The 27,508-nt window shown below is 29.9% G+C and overlaps 1 protein-coding gene across 4 annotated transcripts in view; it reads left to right on the forward strand.

The window, feature by feature from the left end:
* The first annotated feature begins 5,935 nt into the window (after nucleotides 1–5,935).
* LOC132941828 (kelch-like protein 2) overlaps nucleotides 5,936–27,508 on the forward strand; it is a 30,801-nt gene continuing 9,228 nt past the window's right edge. Inside the window, exons 1-3 of one of the 4 annotated variants that reach the window (XM_061010020.1) lie at nucleotides 5,936–5,950; nucleotides 8,052–8,135; nucleotides 11,907–12,034. The gene's annotated coding sequence lies outside the window, so the exon portion shown is untranslated. Of the gene's footprint in view, nucleotides 5,951–8,051; nucleotides 8,136–9,061; nucleotides 9,190–11,906; nucleotides 12,035–12,825; nucleotides 12,842–25,981; nucleotides 26,599–27,508 lie in introns of those variants that run through there. The other 3 variants (XM_061010022.1, XM_061010024.1, XM_061010021.1) reach the window with 3 other exon arrangements.

Consider the following 27,508-nt stretch of genomic DNA (forward strand, 5'->3'; position numbering starts at 1 on the left):
TGTATGTCAGGCTAGAGGAGCACCTTAGGGAAAGCGGACTAGTTCCCGAGAACGTGAGGTTTGAACCAGTGCAGCCCCCAATCATAGGATTAGGGGACGGTACTGGACAACAACCACACGTTCGATCAACGCTGTTAAGCACGGACGTCAGTCAGATCTTCGGACCATCGACTGGGGGTATCTCGACAAGCCCTTCGGCAAGTCAAGGACCAACGGACGATCGGCCAGAGGACTGCGGCAACCAGCTGGCCTTGCAACAGGGCCAGTCCGCACACCCATGAAATAACGACATTTTCAAAACCGCAGCGGAACAACTGCAAAAGTTAAAACTGACGTTGCCACAAACGAACGACACAACGTCGTTCGAGGCACGCCTAATGGCGCTCGAGGCAAGCATGACGCGGTTCTTTGCGGAATCGCGCTCGACCGCCACGCAGCAGCCACACGACTTTGCGGTCCCGCGGTACACCAACCACCCGTCACCCGTACACATAACAACTCGTACACACGATAGTTACCAGTCGGGTTTGTCGTATGAGCGCAACGAAGGTGGCGCTCAGCCGAGCGCCAGCCACATTGCCGCTACGAACAACCGACCGTTCTTCACGCGCGACAGTCAACACGACTATACGGGTCACACCACACGCGCGTCACAACACGCGTCATACGAAGCACACGCACATGAACGTTCGGTACTAATACCGTACGAGGACTTGCGTACAGCAAGAGCCTCGTTACCCGAGTTCACAGGAACTAGGGCCGAGGACCCCGTACGGTTTATAGACAATACCGAGTCGATTTTGACGCAAGCTCGTATACACCCATCGGGTTGGTGCAGGGCGGTCGAGCCGCAATTAAAAGGAACGGCGAGGACATGGTACAATTCTATCAGGGTACTCGACCTATCCTGGACAGAATTTAGGGAGGAATTTTATGAAAATTTCAATAACGCCGAAATTCAGTCTCGATTGCGCGCCGACATCATGTCAACACGTCGAACGCCCAGACAGTCGTTAACGGAATTTGTGCTGATTAAAAACCAGCTTGCGCACTGCGTAAATACCGGCCTATCCGAATCGGAGTTGGTAGGTATTATCGCCGGACTAACGCGTGACACTTTCCGTACACACATACGTCTACACCGGCCATTGACTTTCAGCGAGCTGCGACGCATCGCAGTCGTTTTGGACCCGGTAACGGACAACACCAACCCGCCCCCACAAAAATGGGCCCCTAAAACCAAAAAAGGGGTGGATACCCCACAAACAGCCCCCCGGTCAAAAAAAAATTTTTTACAAAAACAACTGATAATACACCACCGGGGCAGTGCAGATATTGTGGGGAACTCCATTGGAACAGTAAGTGTCCAAACAGACCGACCACGTCGGGAAACGGCGGGGGAGTCGACGAGGACTAGTCCCCCTCATCGACTCCTTCCTTCAATTTTTTTTTTTAGTTATGTAACTCTAGTTGAACGGCGCGGGCGCGGGCAAGTCTACCTCAAGCGAAACGCGAAAGCCAGAGGTAGTACAAGCCACGGTGTCCCATAATGGCACACAGACACCGGTACAAGTGTACCCCGTGTGATGGTTTGGCGGGGGAGTATGACTACGCGGTACGCAGCGGCCACCAGTACAAAGTACAGGTACCGCAGCGACCAGTCTACACTTTTTGTCAACCGCCACTACGGGCTACAGCGCGACAACACCAACTCCACCACCGCGCCACAAAGGCACAAGGTGGGACGGGAAGGCGAGTCGCGTAGAACGAGTACCGGCCGTCGTAAACTCGCTAGTGTAAAACCCCCGTTTTGACAGCCTTCCACGCGCCGTGCGCACGTACCACGACCACCAAAAGATACCTATATATATTTTGTCATAGACATACCTCCGTCCGTTGTTTCATTTTTTTTATATTCTTTTTTGTTATATATATATATATATACGTGTATCCCGTACGGGGTAAATAAACGCAATAAGTGGGTATAATAGCTGGGAGATCGTGTGATATATTTATCTATGTATATACATAAATATGAGCTTTTCAGTTTCCAATGTTTTTCTATAAATGTCAATAAAATACAATCGGTTGGGTGAAAAAGCTTGAAAACTGAATACAAGGCTCCTAGTATATTGTTACAATAGTAGTTGAAAAACATAAAAATACATAGCAACTATAACTTATTTTTATAAGTATTTAAATTTTTATTTAAATTTCATGTTCTAATTTGGACGAAATAATATATTTAAACGAAGAATAACGATTTTTGTTTTGTGTTGTATTTAAATAATATTATTCGAGGGACTTCGAATTTCTAAAGTTTATTATTATATAAAAATATGATAGTAAACAAATAATAATAATACATCTTAACCAACTACTGTATTAATAATAATTGATAACAATATAAATATAATATAAAATATCCTAGGCTGACATATCGTCTCCGCTCAGAATCCTTTTTCGTTTACATTTTTACAATGAAATTATATTACTATATAATTTTTTGTTTCCAATGTTATTCGTCTTTTTTTCTATGAATATCAATAAAACTTTATTTGTTGGGTAAAAAAACTTCAAAATTTAATACAAGGCTCTACTATATTGTTACAATGACACTTGAAAAATATTAAAATCCTTGGTCATAGTTTTTATTTATAAGCATTTAAAGTTCAAATTTTGACAAAATACCGAAAAATCGCAAGAATTAACAAATTATTTTGAGTTGAGAATTCATAAAAATTTTTCCTTTTAAATCTGAATATTTGAAAATGTAATACAAGATTCCTCATAAGTTTGTCTACTTTTATCAAAAACAAAATGTCTACGAACAAATCAAATTAAATTTTTATGAGCGTTTTAAATTCATATTTTTACAACATTTGATATTTACTCGGTTTCTCGTGTAACGATTTTCTTAATTTATTGTAATTAAAAAACGAATGACTGTAGATACTTGAAAATTTCACTAAATGTTTATATTAGAACTTTTTATACACTATACATTTTTGAAAATAATTTGACTCTTTTTGAGCTGTTTAAGGACATTGTCAGTTTTCAATTTTCTTAGTTTTTTTTTTCTGTAAATATCAATAAAATTAAAAATATTATTATTAATAAATAAAATAAAAATGATAAAATTTATAATACATTACTTTACCTTGTAAAACAAAATCACAAAATCTTAACGATGAAAATATAAAGTTGAAAAATGCGTCCGTTTACAAAGACATATAAACATAGCCTATAATATTACTAATACAGGTAATTTTATATACATTTATCTACATACAGATAAAGATAGGTAAATACATTTTACATTTATCTATATTAGATAAAGATAATTTAACTTTTATCTAGATAATATGGTAGATAAGCTAATTTTTATTATATTTAAACTAGCTGATCCCGTGTACTTCGTTTCCCTTAAAAAATGGCAACTCTTTAAATTGTGATAGTTCAAATCCTTTTGTATGTAACTCGCAACAGTAAGTGCAATTCAGCCACCCTGGTAGGAAATCCGACCACGTCAGCCGACAGCCCGATGACCTACATTTTTGTGTATTCTGGCTATTCTGGTCTACTCTATGATGGCCGCGAAGTAACGATCACGTCACCGTTTATCAGATTGCCCAGTTTGAAAGAGTCTCCAACAATTTCATCGGATAGGTACGCCATAAATCGTGGCATAGCGCTGGGCCAGAATCATTTTGTCCGGATCAATATCTACAAAAATGACGTCCCAATTATTAGAAGCTAATAATATAGGTACTTAATATTTATTATAATATAATATAATATTAAGCTCATTATACCCAGTACGATTAAGTAGAAATAATATTTTTCAAATAATATTAGTGTCTTTGTCGAACAGTCAGCTGTACGAAGTTTCCGCTGTGCCACAAAACAAGTCGACGCCGGTCGCTGAACATGGGAAGTCCTCAAGTCCACCCAGCATCGTATTGATGAATCAACAATACATCTTACATCTTACATCTAACATTGCAATCTTATAATTATTCACCTGAATGCATGTAATCCTGAATGTACAGTTAATTTATGTACACTGTATTAATAAAAGTATTTATTGTTAAAATAAAATTGAGTTCTATATTATTTGTAGGTACTTAAAAATTATTTGGGTATAAAGGAAACATATTTTAATCATACAAAATTAGATAAACTAAAAGACAAAAATAATAAGTAAATACGTATTGTTAAAAATAGTTTTTAATTAATATAGGTAAGACAGGTACCTATTATGTAGGTAGGTACTTATCCAAAACTCGTTTATCAGGAATTAAATAAAAAGGGAGGTCAATTAAAAAAAAGTGGGTAAGTGGATGTCACTCTGCTGTACAGTAGGTTACAAGTGGGTCACTGTAATGGATGGTGTTAAATTTGAATTCAATGATATAATATCATTGTATAAGAAAAACGATTCTGAGCGAAAACGGTCCGTCAGCCTATGATATTACCAAGTCGTATATTTGATGATATTATAGTGAATAAAGTTATTTATATATAACCTATTTACGTGGAACCTTGTTTTAAATTTTTAATCCTTAGCTACAAAAATTGAACATTTTATAAATTTTTAACTACAAAATAATTATTAAATTATAAATTTGATAAATGTTGTCAAAATTTGAACTTTAAATGCTTATAAATAAAAATTGAGCCTATGTATTTTTAATATTTTTTAACTGCTATTAGAACGATATATCAGCAGTCTTATATTAAATTTTCACGCTTTTTTACCAAACAAATAACATTTTATTGATATTTATAGAAAAAAAAACTAAAATAATTGAAAACTGACTATGTCCGTAAACAGCTCAAAAAGAGTCAAATTATTTTCAAAATTTTATCGTGTATAGAAAATGCTAATATAAACATTCAGTGAAATTTTCAAGTAGGTATCTACAGTCATACGTTTTTTAATTACAACAAAATAAGAAAATCGTTACATGAGAAATCGAGTGAATATCAAATGTTGTAAAAATATGAATTTCAAACGTTCATAAAAATTTAATTTGACTTTCTTGTAGACATTTTTTTTTTGATAAAAGTAGACAAACTTATGAGTAATCTTATATTACATTTTCAAATCTTAGATTTAAAAAGAAAAATTTTTATGAATTCTCAACTCAAAATAATTTGTTAATTTTCGTGATTTTTCAGTATTTTGTCAAAATTTGAACTTTTAATTTTTTTCATCGGAAAATGTCCGTAAACAGCTCAAAATAAGTCAAAATATTTGGAAAATGTTATGGTGTATTGAAAATGCTAATATAAGCATTCAGTCAACATTTAATGTACCTACGGTCATTTGTTTTAGAGTTGCACCAAAAACCAAAATCGATTTTCTCGAAAACGGACTTTGCGTATTAGAATGTCTATAAACTTGCGGACCAGTTTGTATAGTTAAATTTGGCATTCGAACTATAATTGAAGTAGAAAACCAGAATAGGTGCATTGCAGATCACAAAGATTTCTGTAAAAAAACATACGATTTATAAATATACCGTATAGGTATACTGAGTATTTATATTATAATATATAAGTTCTTTGGATTTATCTGAGTAAATAATATATTTTATAATATCTATGGCAATCGTCAATTGTTGAAATTCGTCGGCGACGGTTAACAATTCTAATAATTTCAGCAATACTATTGTATTATAAATATAATATATTGTATATTTTGATTTCAGTGAATAAAAAAATAATAGGCCACAAATATAAACGGATAGTTCGTTAAACCGGATAAGTTTTAACACAAACTCGCAAATTTCGTTTGATCAGGTTATTTTTATAAAATATTTCGATACTTTCAAGTTTCAGCTCATTGGAGTGAGATGATTAGATGAAGATGGATGACGATAGCTGTTTCTTCGGCGATGGCGGCACTCTAGCTACATTTCACCGGAAGAGTAGATGTTTACGAGTAAGTTTGTTTTCATATTACTACCTACTATTTTACATTTACTTTTTAGACTTAAATTAAATATTTATTGCCACGGACAATCTGTTAACTAGGTGACGTAGAAGCATTTATAAGTTTAATCCCAATAGCGCAATGTATAAAATACGCGAGACCGTCTTCGTTTCACCACGCCAAGTTTAATACGCACCTTTTTGCATGTTATACTATACGCCGGGTATCACCTTAGGTTTGCGCGAAGTATTTAAAACAATATAATGTTATTAATCTTTATATTTTATATTTTTATATACATAAATACATAATACACCTCATATATTTTATTAGCATACTTACACCTATTTTAGTGTAGTTTATACTCTAGATGGCTATAGATATAGGTATTAAATGTCTTGCAATTATATATTTTACTATAATCATTAATTTCATTATAATATAATATAACAATACACTCTAAATTAAATTAGTTGTTATCAAGACAGACAGTCTTAAAACAAACTCTTTTCTGGACGTTTTCAAAACGTATTATGCTTAAAAAAAATTGCACAGTTGTCGTAGCAGTCAGTTGCTAGATCAACCCGTGTGACATCAAATAGGAATTATTCTTGTTTTTTTAAATAGTTTTTTCGAAAAATATATGTAACATGTATAGCTCATACAATTATGAATTTATAGTTAATAGAAATGCGGATGTTTATACTTCATAGATATTTTTTTAGTTAATAATCGTGTAAATAATTTGATTAAACAATCAGGTACCTACTCATCACTAGTATCAATTTTATTACGTGTAAAATCACCAACACAAGGTGCAGACTGCATTTAAAAAATTAAAAACATAAAATAATGTTTTAGTAGAAGCTGGAAACTGTAGTTTATTTTAATTTATAATCCAATTAATGTAACCGAGAATGTAACTATTAAATTCATCATTGAATGATTATTCAGAGATCATTTTGGGATAAATGTAAATTAAATTAAAAATAATTAAAAAAACATTTTGTGAAAGGAACAAGATTACTGCTAATATTTAAGTCTTAATTATTATTAACAAATAAATACAAATAATAGATATTTTAATAGCTATTTTTACTATTAATATTCGGTGTAAATATAGTTTCTGATCGACTTACCTATATGTAATAAAATAATTATTCATATCAAATAATCCTAACAATTTCATGCAAGGATTCTCATAAATTGATCTTACAGCAGCCTTAAAACACCAAAAATACATTTGTACATCATTTACAAAATTTTAGTTCCCTTTTATGGTGTAGGTATTAATACAAACAATAAATTGCTTTTCGAAAACACAATTTCTTATACCTATTATTATTTACTAAATACCTACAATTAAATTAAACTAAAAATAAACATATGATTACATACTGAGTGCCTATAATATAATATTATATATTAAAATTGAATCTTTATTACGAATACTTATCGTTTACACAGACCACAAGAAAAAATAATTAAAAATATTAAAAAAAAAAACACACACATCATTGTAAAATTAATACAGTCATCGATCCGCTCAGAATCTAAAATTATAGACTTGGAGTTTTAGAAATATAGTTGGTATTATAGTATTTGATGAATTTACTGTATACGTTTATGGCTTTATGTTAACTCTAAAATCCAGTAATCACATTTTTATTTGATAATTCATAAAATACAATATGCTCTTATAAAAATAATCTTGTGCTTCTGATATCTATTCACTACCTTAATCAATAATTAAATTGATAAACGAAAATAATAATTTAAATAATACCTATATCATATTATTATAATTCAAATTCAAAATTATAAACTATTTTGGTTTATTGTCATATCAAATTTCAATGAACAAATTGTTCCTCAACACAGAACTCTTTGATATAAAAAGTTGCATTATATTATATCCGTGGATTCATCATATTGACGTACCTAGTATGATATCTATCATTTATTTATTTAATCTATGGCAAATCTCAAAGTCGTTGCAGAAGACACAGTCGATTAAAAATTCTAAAATTTCAATAAGCAAAGAAGATATGAGCAAAAAACTTACTGCGTTTCGTATAATTTTATTTTTCATAAATCACAATGTTCTAAGTCCTGGCTGTATTCTGGAGCGTTTCCTCATGGGCGTCGCAGTTCACACAAGTCACGGATTCCGCCGAAGGAGTCGATAATTAAAGTAAGTTTGTTTTTATATTCTTTTGGGGCTTACATTTTTCTTTTAAGACTTAAAACAAATATTTAATGTCACAAAAAATGTGCTATCCAAGTGTTGTAGGCACATATTTTAGTTCCAGACTAGAAATGTATAAAATACGCGAGATATAATAAACGTCGTCGTCGTTTTTCCAGTCCCTGTTTGTAGAATAATTTTAATTAATAGGTGCATACCTATACAGGGTACTTAATATAAATATATAAATATTTTGGTTTAATTTATAGAAATATATGTTATGACTTATAACTGATAATAGTCATAAGATACATTTTTAATTAATAACTGGTAATTTTTTTTTTCCAAATACAACGTTATAAGTTATAGGTAACTATTAATTTAGTGTCACATACTTAACTTCTATTGTTCACTTAATATCTATATTCTATATCATAGGGATTAGGGATGTATAACCATGTACACATACAAGTATATTCACGGAATGGTCAACTGCCTATCCTGACGTGTGCGCACTTATGAATAATATACCTACTCATATACTCGTATAGGTATATAAATATACCTATATAAATAGTGTAATACTACATACACGAATGTGTTACTTATTATGTCCCTAAAAATTTAACAGTTATTATTATATTTATTTATTTTTTTAAATATAGGTAGGTACATTACAAGACTCTAATTAAAATCACATTTTTAATGTGTAAACATCTATACTATCGGTTTGTAGTACGACCTTCTTGGGGAATCGCGGCGGCGGAGGCGGCGGTCGTCACACGTGTAGAGGGGATCGTCGGGCGGAGTGGGGTGGCAATTCGTACGGTGTGCTGCCAACATATTATTAATTAATTATTATTCTCGTTTACGTATACTCGCGAATCCGTGTTAATATCGTATAATAATGTTATTATACACTACGACTGCCCGTGCGGACTCGTTTTGTGCGTCGTCGTCGTCGTCGTCGTGTCTGTACGAGGTATTACTATATTATATTACTATATTATTATGAGGTATTGAGTAACTCAAACATTACTGTGGTTCATCAATTGAAAAGGTAATAAGTAATTACTTTTTGATTTAGTTTAATTAAATATAATTTACAGTCAAGAACGCCGAAAATACCCACGTATCTTTATTCATTATTATGCGTTTATGCTCGCGCACGCACGGAAATCGGAAAGTACGGTATATTTAAAATATTGAGTATAATACGCGTCTTAGGTTAATGGTATTATTCATTTTATACCTATTCATATATTGTTATTTTTTATTTTATTATTTAAATTCTCGATAATATCAACACTACCGTACACCTCTTATATTTTAATTTTGTATTGCGATTTGTGATCTAATATTACTTTTTCGATGGAATGTATAGGTATGCTACGTATACCTAATACATACAATTCGTAATATAACAAACGGGAAATACATTTATTATGCTATAGCTAATAGCTATACTATCAGTCTATATACTATCAGACTGCACTTTTATAAATTACTAAAAATGCTATTATTTTCTATGGATAATTATTACGGAAATATGATATTTATATTATATTTATTAACCTAAATAATTAAATAATCATTAAGTTAGTTAACGATAAGTTGTCTTTAAACAATAAACATTTTAACGTTAATATGAAATAATATTCCCGAAAAAACAGATAATGTACATATTTAAAGGTGCCTACCGACGCTACCGTTTTTCTATAATTTAAACAATTTAAACGAAAGACAATTCAGGTTACTTTTATTGTTGCCTACTGTTGCGAACAATTACAATAGGTACCCGTGATGTATTATATTATAATATAATATAATAAAATAATGACTTAACATTGATACAATTTTATTATCAATTACATTTATCATATCACGCCATCATAACATCCATTCATTTAATCCCCATGTTTCTACCAACTACAAAATTAATAACCTGACAATTTAGTTATCACTTTTTAGTTCCCACTCAAACCATGACATTATATTCCCCAATCAAAGTCGTACTGCAGCTAAGATGTTTACACATCATTCGTGAGTACAAAGGCACTCATTCTTAGTATTTTATTTTTTTGAACACAATGTTTCAAAAATTATTAATTAATATAGGTAGGTACATTACAAGACTCTAATTAAAATCACATTTTTTTTTTATTGTTTGAACACAATGTTTTAAAAATTATTAATTAATATATAATTTATTGGTATAGTACTAAATAAATTAATGAAATAAAACAAACACAACTACTATAATTATTAGTAATAATAATATATCCACAAACGAAAAACGCTTCTGAGCAAAGATATCGTTAACTAATAAATAATATTGAGATTAAAGTAATTTATTTTTTCGGTAGAAAATCGGTATAAATATGAATTATAATTATTTTTTTATTTTCATACCATGACGCGTGTTTGAAAAATTGTTTATATTAAGTGTTTAAGATGTTAGATTTCGGTTCGGCTGATTGTCAACCCCCTCACTCTTCAGCATCAATGCATCAAAGATTATTATTTTTAATATTTAAATATAAACTGCATTTTCTGAATTTTCTAAAACATTGCTTTCCAAGAAAAGAATTCGTTTCATATATTATCAACGAATTGAATAATGAAATTAGAACATTTATATGGGATAAAGTCAGTTTTATAAAAACTTATTAGAAAAAAATTAAATACAATTAAATAAAGGTAATTTTTTTCTTATATTTCTATTTTTTTACGTACCCATTATATTCGATACTATAACTTCAGTCTTCAGTTATAGAAAACAACACTTGCCAATGTGGAATTACTGTCGAATTTTTTTATTTTAAAATATTAAATAGCATCTGATTGACTCGTTTAAATTGGACTTTTAATTTTTCTGGCTATTTTATTAAGCTTTGTAATATAAGTGCATTAAATCGTATTTTTAAGGCATTTTTCTTATTTTTAATGCATTTAAATCCACGTCCTATTTATAACTTAACGTTATTTTGTATATACCAATCGATTAGTGTACACAATAAAAAATATAATATTATTGATGGGTTAATAGGTTGATAACTATTATGTAGGTAGGTACAGTTTTGTACGTTCAATGTATCGTTCTGAATTCAAAAAGTATCTAAATGTGTCAAATGATTTTGTCAAGGGTTGGGGGGGGGGGGGGGGGTGATATGGCTGATTTTTTAACATGCACTATTTCAAGGGCTCTTAACCTAAGGGGCGCAACACTCTAAGGAGGAGTGACACATTTTCGTAGGGGGGTAGGGGGGTAGGGGGGCATGAAAATGTTTAAAAAAAAACACGAATTTATTTAGTTATTTTCTTATTTAGGTAATACATATTAATTAATAGGTATTTCTTAAATTTTTTTTATTATTTTATTTGAAACATTATTTTTAAATATTGGGATCAATCAAACTATTTTTATATAATTACTATTTTATATCAATTAGAATTTGTTTATAAACCAAGTAATAAATAAATGGTAACCGTTATCTATATTAAAAATTTGAATTCAATTTACCGCATTTGCGTCTAGTAGAAACAAATAAATGTTTTTTTGAAGATAATGTAAAAATATCCATCATCTATCGGTTAGGACCATATATATATTTTCTATGATTGGAACGGTTAGGTTATAATTATAAATAATCTATGGCAAATGACAATCGTTTGAGACGAACAGCGATTCCAATACGTACTCACATATTTCGTTCCATTCTGGTTATTAAGCTAGGTGCCTATTTTTATAAATGTCATTAATCTCAATACTTCCAGACTGAACTTTTGGATCGGAGATATGAAGACGCGCGCTGCATTTTCCTTGGCGGAGACGCACAGCTTTGACACTAGACAATATTATACACTCAAAGGGAACGCGTTTCGCCGGAAGAATAAATAATTACGTAAGTTTTGTTTGACTACTCTGTTGACGCGGTAGACCTAATGTAAATATTTATTGTCAGACAAACGTATATACCCGCTAGACGTAGATTAGTTTTTAAAATCCAGTTGTTATAGGTGTACAAAAATTAGGATATTATGAAAAATACCTTAAATTATAGTACTTTGCCTACAACTGTTAATTAATTGATATAGTAGAATAATTTTTAAAATTTGAAATCAATGATTAGGCAATGCTTTTATAAGTAGGAAAGTAGGTTTTTATACCTACATAACAAAATAAGAAAATACATAATGATTAATGTTATTTAATATGATTTGTAAGTACATAGCAGATTATACCTATCACTTGGTGACGATTATTTTTGTTTTATACGTTCTTCGTAATTCAGTTCCGTCACGATAGTTTTAGTTTTCGTTAAATGTGAAACATACATTTTTTATGCATACGGGATACAGGCATTAAACATTTGGGTTTTAAGAGAACACCTCAAACGTACGTTTTATTTTGGGGGTTTTACGGGATATACCTATAGGAAATTTTCTTCACATTTTCACATTTCACTATTTGATATTGTGATATTATTTGTACCCAGGTTAAGTTTCTGTTTTAGAATCGTTACATTTACTTTTTAGACTTGAATTAAATATGTATTGTCGCGGAAAATCTGTTAACTAAGTAACGTAAAAGCATACACGTTTACTACTGCCTACCTAAGTCGCAATGTATAATAATAATAAATTATATGGCAGTCCGAACAATCCAGACGCTGTCTTACTCGTAGTCGAGTTCTAGATTCCGTCACGGGGTATGTATTTTCTTATTTCTCAGTAGGTTTTTTTTTATTATAGTTAATTGATCAGGGGATGTATTGCCTGAAAATGTTCAATATTTGTATTGTAACTATACTGGTATAACACTATTCGGGCTATCAATAAAGTCGTGTTCAAAATTAGAAAATTGGTGAGGTATGATATTTTTTTAAGCAATTCTTTCGAGTAGGGAATTCACTCAATGATATTTAAATATTTTCACCGATAATCAAGTACGACGACTTGTAGGTAACTAGAGACTGAGTGAATAGGAAATAGGAAGTGTGTGATATGGCGAAGATAAGGAAATGGGTCAACAGGATTTCAGAATGTTTGGTGTATGAAAGGGAAAGATGAAAAAGAGATGTAAGGTTAGGGTAGATAAGTGGAGTGAGAGTAGCAGATATGAGAATAATAAGTAAGGTGTTAAGGTACAAAAGAGGATAGAATAAGAAATTAATTAATTAAGGGTAGTGTAGGGTAGTGTACATATTGTAGTGAAAACAAGAGAGAATAGGTTTAGGTGGTTCGGTCACTGTATGATAAGAGATAGTGAGAGTGGCTATAGAAGTTAATTTAGGTGGGAAATGAGGGGCGAGAAGACTGAAGAAGAGATGGATAGACAGAATACCGATCATATGGAGGTGTGGAATGAGAGTGGCTGAACCTGTATATAGCTGTGAGAGACGGGGGAAGAAAATGTGTAAAGGTAGAATCGTTATATTAACAATGCCGAATACGTAGGAAAAGATCTTGAATTGCAAAGGCCACTAGCTTCAACTAACCATAGGTTTACCTAACTAACCTTCTTATGACTCATTAGGACACTTTGAATAAAAAGATCCTGAGTTGCTGCAGCTAGGTTGCCGAACTTAAGTGTTTGATTATCAAGTTGATCCTCTGATTTTTGACACCATGGATAGTCCACGCCTATGTTAAATACATTTGAGGCGGCGTTCCCGGAGGGGAAGGCAATTGAGGCTCCTTTATATTGATAGTCGATACTCGATATGAGTATACTTTATTTGGCCTCAATTGTTCCCCTCGAAGTACGAAGACCGCTGATAAGACCATTATGTCCTATCCATATCTTTATTATCTATGATGGAGCCATACCCAGCTCACTCGTGTAAACTTGTTGCTGGTTGGGATGTCAGCGCACTATTTGTTTTCCATCTTTGACCCACGCGTAGCATACCAAATGTACGATTAAGAAAACACTAAAATGATTGTGCGTGGGTCGGAGAGAGAAATAAATGGTGCGCTAAAAATCTGACATCCTCTTAAGTGTTAAATATTTGCCTGCATGTATGCACTAAAAACAGGCAAATATATTCACTGAAATATTCAAAAATATTAAAAATAATAAAATATTCAAAAAAATACTGAATGAAAACGTTTTTATTAAAATTTTTTTAAATTAATAAATAATAATTCAAATTGGTTTACAAAAAGGGAGGTAGGTAACAGATGAACCGAAAATATAAAAACATTTTAAGAAAATAAGCATAAATACGAAGAAATCATGAAAACATGCAATTATATTAACTAACCAGAAAAAACGCATATTGGTAACGGTGTTGTAATAATAGGGATCTCCCCAAAAAAATACGTACTAATAGTTCAAACAAATCATAAAAGCCAACTGTAATAAATATTAATTTATAAAAAAGTATATTAAAAAGCATTATTATTATAAATGAAACAAAACTATCAACTATGGACCGTGACATAATATAGGTATTTCTATATTTTTAGCTCCATAATTTCTGTTAAAATATTAGGAAAATGTATTAAGTACCGTAAAAGTGCTAAATTTGAGTTATTACTTAAAATATTATATTCATAACAAATAATAATAGAAGGTTAGGTACTGTTATTCCACATACCTATATTATAGTTTAATTTAACTACAACATTCTAGTAGAGTCTGATAAAATTTGGTTCCACGACTTTGATCATACAAACTTTAAATACTAAACTATGGGTCTGAAATTTAGTTTATATAGATCTAAATAATCCAAATTATATAATATTGCTTCAAAATATAAAAATAAAGTGTATAGTATTGTAGTAGGTAGGTAACTATCAAAAAAAAAACTAAAAAAAATCATACTTGAAATCTATGTATAATATACGTATATTGTAATAAACGTTCAAATGTTTACTATAGTACATTATAAAAATTAACTTAAGTTCAATATAATACATTATAACGGGTGTTCAAATAAACATTTCATACCACAAATTTTGTTAATTCACACAGTCTCTCTTCAATTTTAAATTTTTCTTCAAATTATCTACAAAACATAAATGTTTAGTAAATTGGAAGACTTGATTAAGTATTTAATCATTTATCTAAAAGAGACGTGCCGGGTCGCCACATTACTACCTATATCGAGGGGCCATGGTGCAAGTGTCGTTCATAAATATCATAACATAATATATTATATTAGAAATACAAACTTAATATTTCACTAACAGTAAATATTATAAAAAAATATTACATAATGTACTATACTCATATTATATTATGATTGTATTAGTTACAAACTCTTGAATTAAGAGTAATGTTTGAGGATTTAATTAATTTCCTAAAAGGAAATGCCTCAAGGTTGCCTCAGTAGGTTAGGTTTACTAATTATTACTAATTATACAAAATACTGAAAATTAATGAAATCACAATTATTAGTACAATAGAGAGACTGTGCATTGATTTACAAATTTGTCTTAAATTTACTTTTTGCATAGAGAATATGAAGGTGGGCTGGGCTCTTAATATCAGAGTATGGGGGACAGGTCTGGGATTTCATATGATCATTAATAGAGACTCGTTAATCGCTTTTTTTTTTTTTAGTCTTCAATCCTTAGATTGATCCCTAGTTTTTTATAACTATTCTTCCCCATGTCACTCATTAATTGCTTCATATACTCCATCCTTGGTCTTCCTCTTCCTATATGGCCTTCAACGTCGCCTTCTATGACGGTTTTTGTTAGACTCTCATGGCGTAGTAGATGTCCTATCATTTTAGCCCTTCTAACTTTTACGGTATGCCATAGTATTTCCTTTTCTTTTATTCTAATTAATCGCTTTTATGTGCTTCAAATTGTTTACACGAGTGAGCTGGGTATGGCTCCATCATAGATAATATAGATATAACATAATGGATAGGATATAATAGTATATGGTAATAGTCTTACCAGCGGTCTTCGAGGGGAACTAAGGTGTCAACAATCTAAGGATCAACTTGATAATCAATCACTTATAAGTTCGGCAACCTGCAACTCAGGAACTTTTTATTCAAAGTGTCCTAATGTAATTAGTCATATAAGAAGGCTAGTTTGGTAAACCTAAGGTTAGTTGTAGCTATGGTAATGATAGACGACTACAATTACTGGTCGTGAGCTTTGCGATGATCTTTTCCTACTAACTATAAAGGTATTCGATATTGTAAAGATAACAATGAAAGAAAATATTTAAATATTATTAATTTGGTTATGTTAGGTTAGGTTAGGATAGGACAGTAAATTAGACGTTAACTAATTATTATAGTTTTTAACACGGTCTTAAAGACTGTCAACTAGAGTTGTACCAGTATAGTTATTAAAAACTTAAATACAGCCAACATTAAATAATGATTTTTTTAACACAACAAATTATAAAATGTATTTTAAAATATAACAAAATATAATTTTTTTAGGATTTTATAAGGTTTTCAATACTTATGAGCTTTTGTAAATAGAAAATGTATAAAATCAATAGTTTTAATTTAAAATAATATAGTATTGTGTTTTATTATCCTACTGTCAAAGAATTCTCAGGGTTTTCTTTCCACATTTTTTTACATTGTACTAAATCTAATTTTTTTCCGCACATATTTACAAAGACTAAAACAGATATCTGACTATATTTTTATTTGCATTTAGACTTTATAGTTTGTTATTTAATATTGCCTGTACCCAGCCAAATACAATATTACTTTAAATTAAACATTATTTTATGTCTTTCATAAATTACAATCACATAATAGAGTCCGTGCAGGACCTTTTTCTGATTTAATTTTTTTGCATCCTTTATAAATAAATTACATTCGTTTTTCTACATTTTCTAATACATATATTACGGTGATACACCTCTGATCATAATAACTGTTCGTATTATTATAATGTAAACAATACCTAGTTTTTGGATTGTAGTTAATATGAATTGCAGTATTTAGCTTCCAGCGTATTCTTTTGTTTAGTGTTATTTCACACAGATTTCTCAAACAATTTTTTTTTCAATTCATTTAACTCTAGTAGATTTTTTTGTATAAATATTTTTCAAGATTAACCGGCTATACCTGGGAGTACGCTGAGTACCCGTGTACTCCTAAAGCGTGTTCCTAAAGTAAAATTTTTTCCACATTTTTTTTTTTGTTTTCTAAAATCTATTTGCCTGCGGGCGCCAACATCTCCCTTCAATTTTTTTTTTTTTTATGTTTTTAACTCTAACCAAATTTATTAAACATTGACAATCTGGTGCCCCATGAATAATCATTCTTTAATGAACTAAATATTTTAAATAGTTTTTTCTAAATTTTTTTCCAAATTTTTTTTTTGTTTTCTAAAATCTATTTGCCTGCGGGCGCCAACATCTCCCTTCAATTTTTTTTTTTTATGTTTTTAACTCTAGCCGAATTTATTAAACATTGACAATCTGGTGCCCCATGAATAATCATTCTTTAATGAACTAAATATTTTAAATAGTTTTTTCTGTTTAAGTTTCGGGACGTTTTAGTTTGAACTTTGTAATGTGTATCATAGTCAAATTTTTTCCAATTTTTTTTTTGTTTTCTAAAATCTATTTGCCTGCGGGCGCCAACACCTCTCTTCAATTTTTTTTTTTAGTACTGTAACTCTAGTTGAATATTTTTTATTGATATGAAAATTGATAACTTGGTGCCCCATGAATAATCATTCTTTAATGAACTAAATTTTTTGAATAATTTTTTCTAAATTTTTTTCCAAATTTTTTTTCTGTTTTTTAAAATCTATTTGCCTGCGGGCGCCAACACCTTCCTTCAATTTTTTTTTATAATTTAACTTTAGCCGAATATTTTAAACATTGACAATATGGTGCCCCATGAATAATCATTCTTTAATGAACTAAATATTTTAAATAGTTTTTTCTAAATTTTTTTCCAAATTTTTTTTTTGTTTTCTAAAATCTATTTGCCTGCGGGCGCCAACACCTCCCTTCAATTTTTTTTTTTTTAGTACTGTAACTCTAGTTAAATATTTTGTATTGACTTGAAAATTGATAACTTGGTGCCCCATGAATAATCATTCTTTAATGAACTAAATATTTTGAATAGTTATTTCTAAATCTTTTTCCAAATTTATTTCTTGTTTTTTAAAATCAATTTGCCTGCGGGCCCCAACACCTCCATTCAATTTTTTTTTTTTAGTACTGTAACTCTAGTTGAATATTTTGTATTGACTTGAAAATTGACAACTTGGTGCCCCATGAATATCATTCTTTAATGAACTAAATATTTTAAATAGTTTTTCTGTTTAAGTTTCGGGACGTTTTAGTTCGAACTTTGTAATGTTTATCATAGTCAAATTTTTTCCAAATTTGTTTTTTGTTTTCTAAAATCTATTTGCCTGCGGGCGCCAACACCTCCCTTTAATTTTTTTTTTTTAGTACTGTAACTCTAGTTGAATATTTTGTATTGATATGAAAATTGACAACTTGGTGCCCCATGAATTATCATTCTTTAATGAACTTAATATTTTGAATAGTTTTTTCTAAATTTTTTTCCAAATTTTTTTTTTGTTTTTTAAATCTATTTGCCTGCGGGCGCCAACACCTCCCTTCAATTTTTTTTTTTAGTACTGTAACTCTAGTTGAATATTTTGTATTGACTTGAAAATTGGTAACTTGGTGCCCCATGAATTATCATTCTTAAATGAACTTATTATTTTGAATAGTTTTTTCTAAATTTTTTTCCGAATTTTTTTTTGTTTTTTAAAATCTATTTGCCTGCGGGCGCCAACATCTCCCTTCAATTTTTTTTTTTTTATGTTTTTAACTAGCCAAATTTATTAAACATTGACAATCTGGTGCCCCATGAATAATCATTCTTTAATGAACTAAATATTTTAAATAGTTTTTTCTGTTTAAGTTTCAGGACGTTTTAGTTCGAACTTTGTAATGTTTATCATAGTCAAATTTTTTCCAAATTTGTTTTTTGTTTTCTAAAATCTATTTGCCTGCGGGCGCCAACACCTCCCTTCAATTTTTTTTTTTAGTACTGCAACTCTAGTTGAATATTTTGTATTGACTTGAAAATTGACAACTTGGTGCCCCATGAATAATCATTCTTTAATGAACTAAATATTTTGAATAGTTATTTCTAAATCTTTTTCCAAATTTATTTCTTGTTTTTTAAAATCAATTTGCCTGCGGGCCCCAACACCTCCATTCAATTTTTTTTTTTTAGTACTGTAACTCTAGTTGAATATTTTGTATTGACTTGAAAATTGACAACTTGGTGCCCCATGAATATCATTCTTTAATGAACTAAATATTTTAAATAGTTTTTCTGTTTAAGTTTCGGGACGTTTTAGTTCGAACTTTGTAATGTTTATCATAGTCAAATTTTTTCCAAATTTGTTTTTTGTTTTCTAAAATCTATTTGCCTGCGGGCGCCAACACCTCCCTTTAATTTTTTTTTTTTTAGTACTGTAACTCTAGTTGAATATTTTGTATTGATATGAAAATTGACAACTTGGTGCCCCATGAATTATCATTCTTTAATGAACTTAATATTTTGAATAGTTTTTTCTAAATTTTTTTCCAAATTTTTTTTTTGTTTTTTAAATCTATTTGCCTGCGGGCGCCAACACCTCCCTTCAATTTTTTTTTTTAGTACTGTAACTCTAGTTGAATATTTTGTATTGACTTGAAAATTGGTAACTTGGTGCCCCATGAATTATCATTCTTAAATGAACTTATTATTTTGAATAGTTTTTTCTAAATTTTTTTCCGAATTTTTTTTTGTTTTTTAAAATCTATTTGCCTGCGGGCGCCAACATCTCCCTTCAATTTTTTTTTTTTATGTTTTTAACTAGCCAAATTTATTAAACATTGACAATCTGGTGCCCCATGAATAATCATTCTTTAATGAACTAAATATTTTAAATAGTTTTTTCTGTTTAAGTTTCAGGACGTTTTAGTTCGAACTTTGTAATGTTTATCATAGTCAAATTTTTTCCAAATTTGTTTTTTGTTTTCTAAAATCTATTTGCCTGCGGGCGCCAACACCTCCCTTCAATTTTTTTTTTTTAGTACTGCAACTCTAGTTGAATATTTTGTATTGACTTGAAAATTGACAACTTGGTGCCCCATGAATAATCATTCTTTAATGAACTAAATATTTTGAATAGTTATTTCTAAATCTTTTTCCAAATTTATTTCTTGTTTTTTAAAATCAATTTGCCTGCGGGCCCCAACACCTCCATTCAATTTTTTTTTTTTAGTACTGTAACTCTAGTTGAATATTTTGTATTGACTTGAAAATTGACAACTTGGTGCCCCATGAATATCATTCTTTAATGAACTAAATATTTTAAATAGTTTTTCTGTTTAAGTTTCGGGACGTTTTAGTTCGAACTTTGTAATGTTTATCATAGTCAAATTTTTTCCAAATTTGTTTTTTGTTTTCTAAAATCTATTTGCCTGCGGGCGCCAACACCTCCCTTTAATTTTTTTTTTTTAGTACTGTAACTCTAGTTGAATATTTTGTATTGATATGAAAATTGACAACTTGGTGCCCCATGAATTATCATTCTTTAATGAACTTAATATTTTGAATAGTTTTTTCTAAATTTTTTTCCAAATTTTTTTTTTGTTTTTTAAATCTATTTGCCTGCGGGCGCCAACACCTCCCTTCAATTTTTTTTTTTAGTACTGTAACTCTAGTTGAATATTTTGTATTGACTTGAAAATTGGTAACTTGGTGCCCCATGAATTATCATTCTTAAATGAACTTATTATTTTGAATAGTTTTTTCTAAATTTTTTTCCGAATTTTTTTTTGTTTTTTAAAATCTATTTGCCTGCGGGCGCCAACATCTCCCTTCAATTTTTTTTTTTTATGTTTTTAACTAGCCAAATTTATTAAACATTGACAATCTGGTGCCCCATGAATAATCATTCTTTAATGAACTAAATATTTTAAATAGTTTTTTCTGTTTAAGTTTCAGGACGTTTTAGTTCGAACTTTGTAATGTTTATCATAGTCAAATTTTTTCCAAATTTGTTTTTTGTTTTCTAAAATCTATTTGCCTGCGGGCGCCAACACCTCCCTTCAATTTTTTTTTTTAGTACTGCAACTCTAGTTGAATATTTTGTATTGACTTGAAAATTGACAACTTGGTGCCCCATGAATAATCATTCTTTAATGAACTAAATATTTTGAATAGTTATTTCTAAATCTTTTTCCAAATTTATTTCTTGTTTTTTAAAATCAATTTGCCTGCGGGCCCCAACACCTCCCTTCAATTTTTTTTTTTTAGTACTGTAACTCTAGTTGAATATTTTGTATTGACTTGAAAATTGACAACTTGGTGCCCCATGAATATCATTCTTTAATGAACTAAATATTTTAAATAGTTTTTTCTGTTTAAGTTTCGGGACGTTTTAGTTCGAACTTTGTAATGTTTATCATAGTAAAATTTTTTCCAAATTTGTTTTTTGTTTTCTAAAATCTATTTGCCTGTGGGCGCCAACACCTCCCTTCAATTTTTTTTTTTTAGTACTGTAACTCTAGTTGAATATTTTGTATTGATATGAAAATTGACAACTTGGTGCCCCATGAATTATCATTCTTTAATGAACTTAATATTTTGAATAGTTTTTTCTAAATTTTTTTCCAAATTTTTTTTTTGTTTTTTAAAATCTATTTGCCTGCGGGCGCCAACACCTCCTCTCAATTTTTTTTTTTTAGTACTGTAACTCTAGTTGAATATTTTATATTGACTTGAAAATTGGTAACTTGGTGCCCCATGAATTATCATTCTTAAATGAACTTATTATTTTGAATAGTTTTTTCTAAATTTTTTTCCGAATTTTTTTTTTGTTTTTTAAAATCTATTTGCCTGCGGGCGCCAACATCTCCCTTCAATTTTTTTTTTTTTATGTTTTTAACTCTAGCCAAATTTATTAAACATTGACAATCTGGTGCCCCATGAATAATCATTCTTTAATGAACTAAATATTTTATAAAGTTTTTTCTGTTTAAGTTTCGGGACATTTTAGTTTGAACTTTGTAATATGTATCATATACAGTCAAATTTTTTCCAATTTTTTTTTTTGTTTTCTAAAATCTATTTGCCTGCGGGCGCCAACACCTCCCTTCAATTTTTTTTTTTAGTACTGTAACTCTAGTTGAATATTTTGTATTGATATGAAAATTGATAATTTGGTGCCCCATGAATAATCATTCTTTAATGAACTAAATATTTTAAATAGTTTTTTCTGTTTAAGTTTCGGGACGTTTTAGTTTGAACTTTGTAATGTGTATCATAGTCAAATTTTTTCCAATTTTTTTTTTTGTTTTCTAAAATCTATTTGCCTGCGGGCGCTAACACCTCCCTTCAATTTTTTTTTTTAGTACTGCAACTCTAGTTGAATATTTTGTATTGACTTGAAAATTGACAACTTGGTTCCCCATGAATTATCATTCTTTAATGAACTCAATATTTTGTTAGTTTCTACTGTTTAAGTTTCGGGACATTTTAGTTTGAACTTCGTTATGTGTGTTTCTACTGTAAATTTTTTTCCAAATTTTTTTCCAAATTTTTTTTTTGTTTTCTAAAATATATTTGCCTACGGGCGCCAACATTTCCCTTCAATTTTTTTTTTATGATTTTAACTCTAGCCAAATTTTTTAAACATTGACAATCTGGTACCCTTTGAATAATTCTTTAATGAACTAAATATTTTAAATAGTTTTTTCTGTTTAAGATTCTGGGCATTTTAGTTTGTAATTTGTAATGAGTATTCATACAGTAAAATCTATTTGCCTGCGGGCGCCAAAACCTCCCTTCAATTTTTTTTTATGTTTTTAACTCTAGCCAAATTGTTTAAACATTGTCAATCTGGTACCCTTTGAAGAATTCTTTAATGAACTAAATATTTTGAATAGTTTTTTCTGTTTAAGATTCTGGGCATTTTATTTTGTACTTTGTAATGTGTATTCATACGTTAAATTTTATTTATTGACTTGAAAATTGATAACTTGGTGCCCCATGAATAATCATTCTTTAATGAACTAAATATTTTAAATAGTTTTTTCTGTTTAAGTTTCGGGACGTTTTAGTTTGAACTTTGTAATGTGTATCATAGTCAAATTTTTTCCAATTTTTTTTTTGTTTTCTAAAATCTATTTGCCTGCGGGCGCCAACACCTTCCTTCAATTTTTTTTTTTAGTACTGTAACTCTAGTTGAATATTTTTTATTGATATGAAAATTGATAACTTGGTGCCCCATGAATAATCATTCTTTAATGAACTAAATTTTTTGAATAATTTTTTCTAAATTTTTTTCCAAATTTTTTTTTTGTTTTTTAAAATCAATTTGCCTGCGGGCCCCAACACCTCCCTTCAATTTTTTTTTTTTAGTACTGTAACTCTAGTTGAATATTTTGTATTGACTTGAAAATTGACAATATGGTGCCCCATGAATAATCATTCTTTAATGAACTAAATATTTTTAATTGTTTTTTCTGTTTAAGTTTCGGGACTTTTGTTTGAACTTCGTTATGTGTGTTTCTACTGTAAATTTTTTTTTTGTTTTCTAATAACCTGGTGCCATACTATCGTTCTTTATTGAACTAAATATTTTGATAGTTTTTTCTGTTTAAGAATCTGAGCATTTTAGTTTGAACTTTGAAATGTATTTTTCTTCTGTTAAATTTTTTCAAAATTTTTTTTTGGTTTCCTAAAATGCATTTGCCTGCGGGCGCCAACTTCCTCCTTCAATTTTTTTTTTACGATTTAACCTCTAGCCAAATTTTTTAACATTGACAATCTGGTACCTCTTGAATAATCCTTGTTTAATGAACTAATTATTTTGAATAGTTTTTTCTGTTTAAGATTCTGGGCATTTTAGTTTGAAGTATATTTTTTTTTGGATTAGTATAATTTGGATTTTGTTACTAGAATTTAGAAAGACTGTATAATTTAAGTGTTTGATTCGTTGGTCATGTTATACAGACGGCATCAGTTTACGATTATTATAGTAATACGAATACTTTGTCCACAGCACACCGGATAATGTATAAATTGATTAGATAGTACTACATATTTAAGGTGGAAAATGTATACATTACACTGTTCATATGGATAAGGTTCACATTATCCGGGTAATATGTACATTAACCGTTTTGGACCTTACCATTAGTAATTATAGTTGTACTCCAACATAAATAAAAATTTATATAAATTAGAAATATAGGTACCTACAGTAATAAACCACTATAGAGCATATTTTATTAATAATATATTATGTACTATCGTATATTTCATATGACTATTATTATCATATTATACGACTTTGAACTTAAACAAAGTCGTGTAAAAATTTAAATAATAATTATTAATAAATAATGAACGATTACAACTGTACATACTTATATAAGTATATTATAACATAAATCGAAACATAGATATATATCTACCAGTAAAAGGTAATTTCAAATTTTCAAACAGACCCTTTTCGGCCGCTGATAACATATAATATTATGACTATCAAAAATTTTACATTATACCCACTGACGGAGTGGGGACCAAATTGAGGCCGGGAGATTGCAATCTATCCCAGGCCACCCATCACTTACCATTTAAATCACTTTTAAAACCTACAAAATTACACTGCTAAACTAATATATTCTATTTTATTCATAATAATATTATTACTTTCAGTAATATCAAAGTATTTCAATCACTTTTTTGGTATTTCGCTCAACTTACAATGTATACAATATATTATCACTAATACTTGAAAAATAAAATTAGTTTAGTTTAATAGTTGAAATCAACGCAATATTAATAATTGTATAGTGTACGTCTTAATGGCTTAATGGTAATAAGTTACAAATAAATTTATAAGAAATAAATATATAAACTATAAACAATTTAATAAAATATTCATAATTCTATAGGTCATAAAAACCGATTACCTACAAAAAAACATTTATATTTAATATTTATAGGTAATCTATATATATAAAAATAAGTGTACGTTTTGAATACATTTTATAACTCAAGATCCACCAAACCGATTTTGATACAAATGTTAGGGCAAATTAATATTATGCAGAAGGTGCGATCCCACGGCGCGTAGCTTGGTATAGCGCGGTACAACGAACGCGCCGTGGGATCGGTGGGGCGTTGCGCGGCATGGCATGGCACGGCGCGGCGCGCGGCGCGACCGTTCCCGATGATTGTCGGGTTTATGTCCCGCGTCAAAAGAAAATTGGCACGGCGCGTGTATTGGAATCCCACAACGCGGCGCGGCTTGTTCAATTTTTCGTCACATTTTCTTAAATACTTTATTGAGTTTTTATTTTTTTAGTATTGTTTTAAATAAGTTTTATTTTAAAATCTTTATAAATTTAATTTTTTATTCAAACTATAAGTTAACTTAATAACTATGAATTGATGGTCAAATGATCTCATTATCGAGTTCTTGGAGTTGTATGAGAAGGAATCTGCTATTTGGAACCCAAAAGACCCAAAATATAAGAACAGGAACTATGTTAACGATTCATGGCAAAGGATTTCCGATAACATTAGTGCATCATGTACTGTAAATGGGTTGATACCGAGTTGCGGTCGAGATTAAAACAGGTAAAAAAAAAATCCGAGTTGCGGTCAGGATCAAAACAGGTTAAATATCAAAATAGGTAAAAATCCTAGTTGGGGTAAAAAAATATGATTAATAATTATTATGTTTTAAATATTGACACAGTTACATATTATTATGCTAAATACAAACATGAAACGGTCAAAATACCTTACGTCAAAATACAAATTTATAGTTAGTTTATAGTTACACTTACACATTCAATTATAATATAGTCACATTTTAAAATACAAAACACACATTCAACGAATAAAATTAATACATTTATAATATTAAACCGGTTCATATTTGTATGATACACATTTCACAAATGTCAGCAAGTCAATTTGTTTTTTTCAAATACTGTTGTATTTTATTTTTAATAAATTTCTGATTTATGCTCTCGCTTTTTTTATTAGTTTCCAAAACTACTGAATTGATTTTTGAATATGTCGATAAAGCTCGCGTCTCGTATCATAATAATTGGTGTAATAATACGTAAAAATAATAAATTACAAAATTTTGGCAACATCACATATTATCGAAAATTGGATAAGAGCTCATCGGATAATCGATAACCGGATACTAACCGCAATTAAGACGTTAATTTTACCTTCAATATTATTAAGACCGCAATTCGTCTATTGCGACCGCAACTCGGACAATACCTGTAAATGAACTAAAAAAAAAGAGAGATTCGTTAATGTCCACTTTCCGGAAACTGGCGTCAAGAGTAAGAGGAGGTAAAAAGACTGGTTCAGGCACAGCTGACGTATATAAGCCCGACTGGTTTGCCTATGAAATAATGGCGAAGTTTTTGCATGGAGTTTTCCAACCTCGAGTCACACAAAATACAGAGGTTAGTCCTAATCACAAATAATTATATAGTTAAATAGTTCCTTAATTCATTTAACAGTATGGTATAATGTAATAAGGCATAAATAGGCTTAAATTGGGTTCACTTAAAATATTTAAAGTTTAAAATTAAAAAATTGTACAGTTTCCGTTATAATATGTTAATCAAAAACGTTAAATAAAACGTTCTTCGTTCGGCACAAGTCCGTTAATATTGCTTAGATAAACTTAATAATAACCAAAAAAATCTCTAAAAAAAAAATCTTAAAAGATATATAAAATAAAATACTGTTGTTTGACTGGTTGACAATGAAAAGTAGCTGCAATACCCAAAATACGAAATTCGTGGGTACCTCGAATCGTCGTGAACCTTGGACCTATTGTTATATAATGAACCTTTTTTAGTATCTAACAATTAACTATAAAATGTTTACATTACAACGAAAAATACTATTCACCATACACCTTATACCAGCGGTCACCAAATGGCGGCCCGCGGGCCGGATACGGCCCTCGGACAAATTTTATCCGGCCCGCAGATAATGAAAAAAAGGAAAAAACCGACAATAATAAGTACATAATATTATTATATATAGTACATATTATGTATTTGTTTGATTTGTCACCCGACAGTAGCTGTTTTTAAAGTTTTCAATATTAAACGTTATTATGAGACTTTACATAAATCATTGGCCGAAAAATGTCCAGTAGTTTGTGAACTTCCTAAATCAAAAATTCAGAACTGGCATATAAAATATTAAGTGCACGAATCATACACGTATCATACAAATTCACGTAGTTAGTTGATAGCAAGAGTCGCCATTTTTCTCAAAAATTTGAACCACATTTTCTATTTACATTATAATTATTAAATTATATTTGTATTTTATTTTATTTTAATTAATTTAATTGGG

The sequence above is a fragment of the Metopolophium dirhodum genome, chromosome 3, assembly GCF_019925205.1.
Source record: "Metopolophium dirhodum isolate CAU chromosome 3, ASM1992520v1, whole genome shotgun sequence".
Taxonomy (NCBI): Eukaryota; Metazoa; Arthropoda; class Insecta; order Hemiptera; family Aphididae; genus Metopolophium; species Metopolophium dirhodum.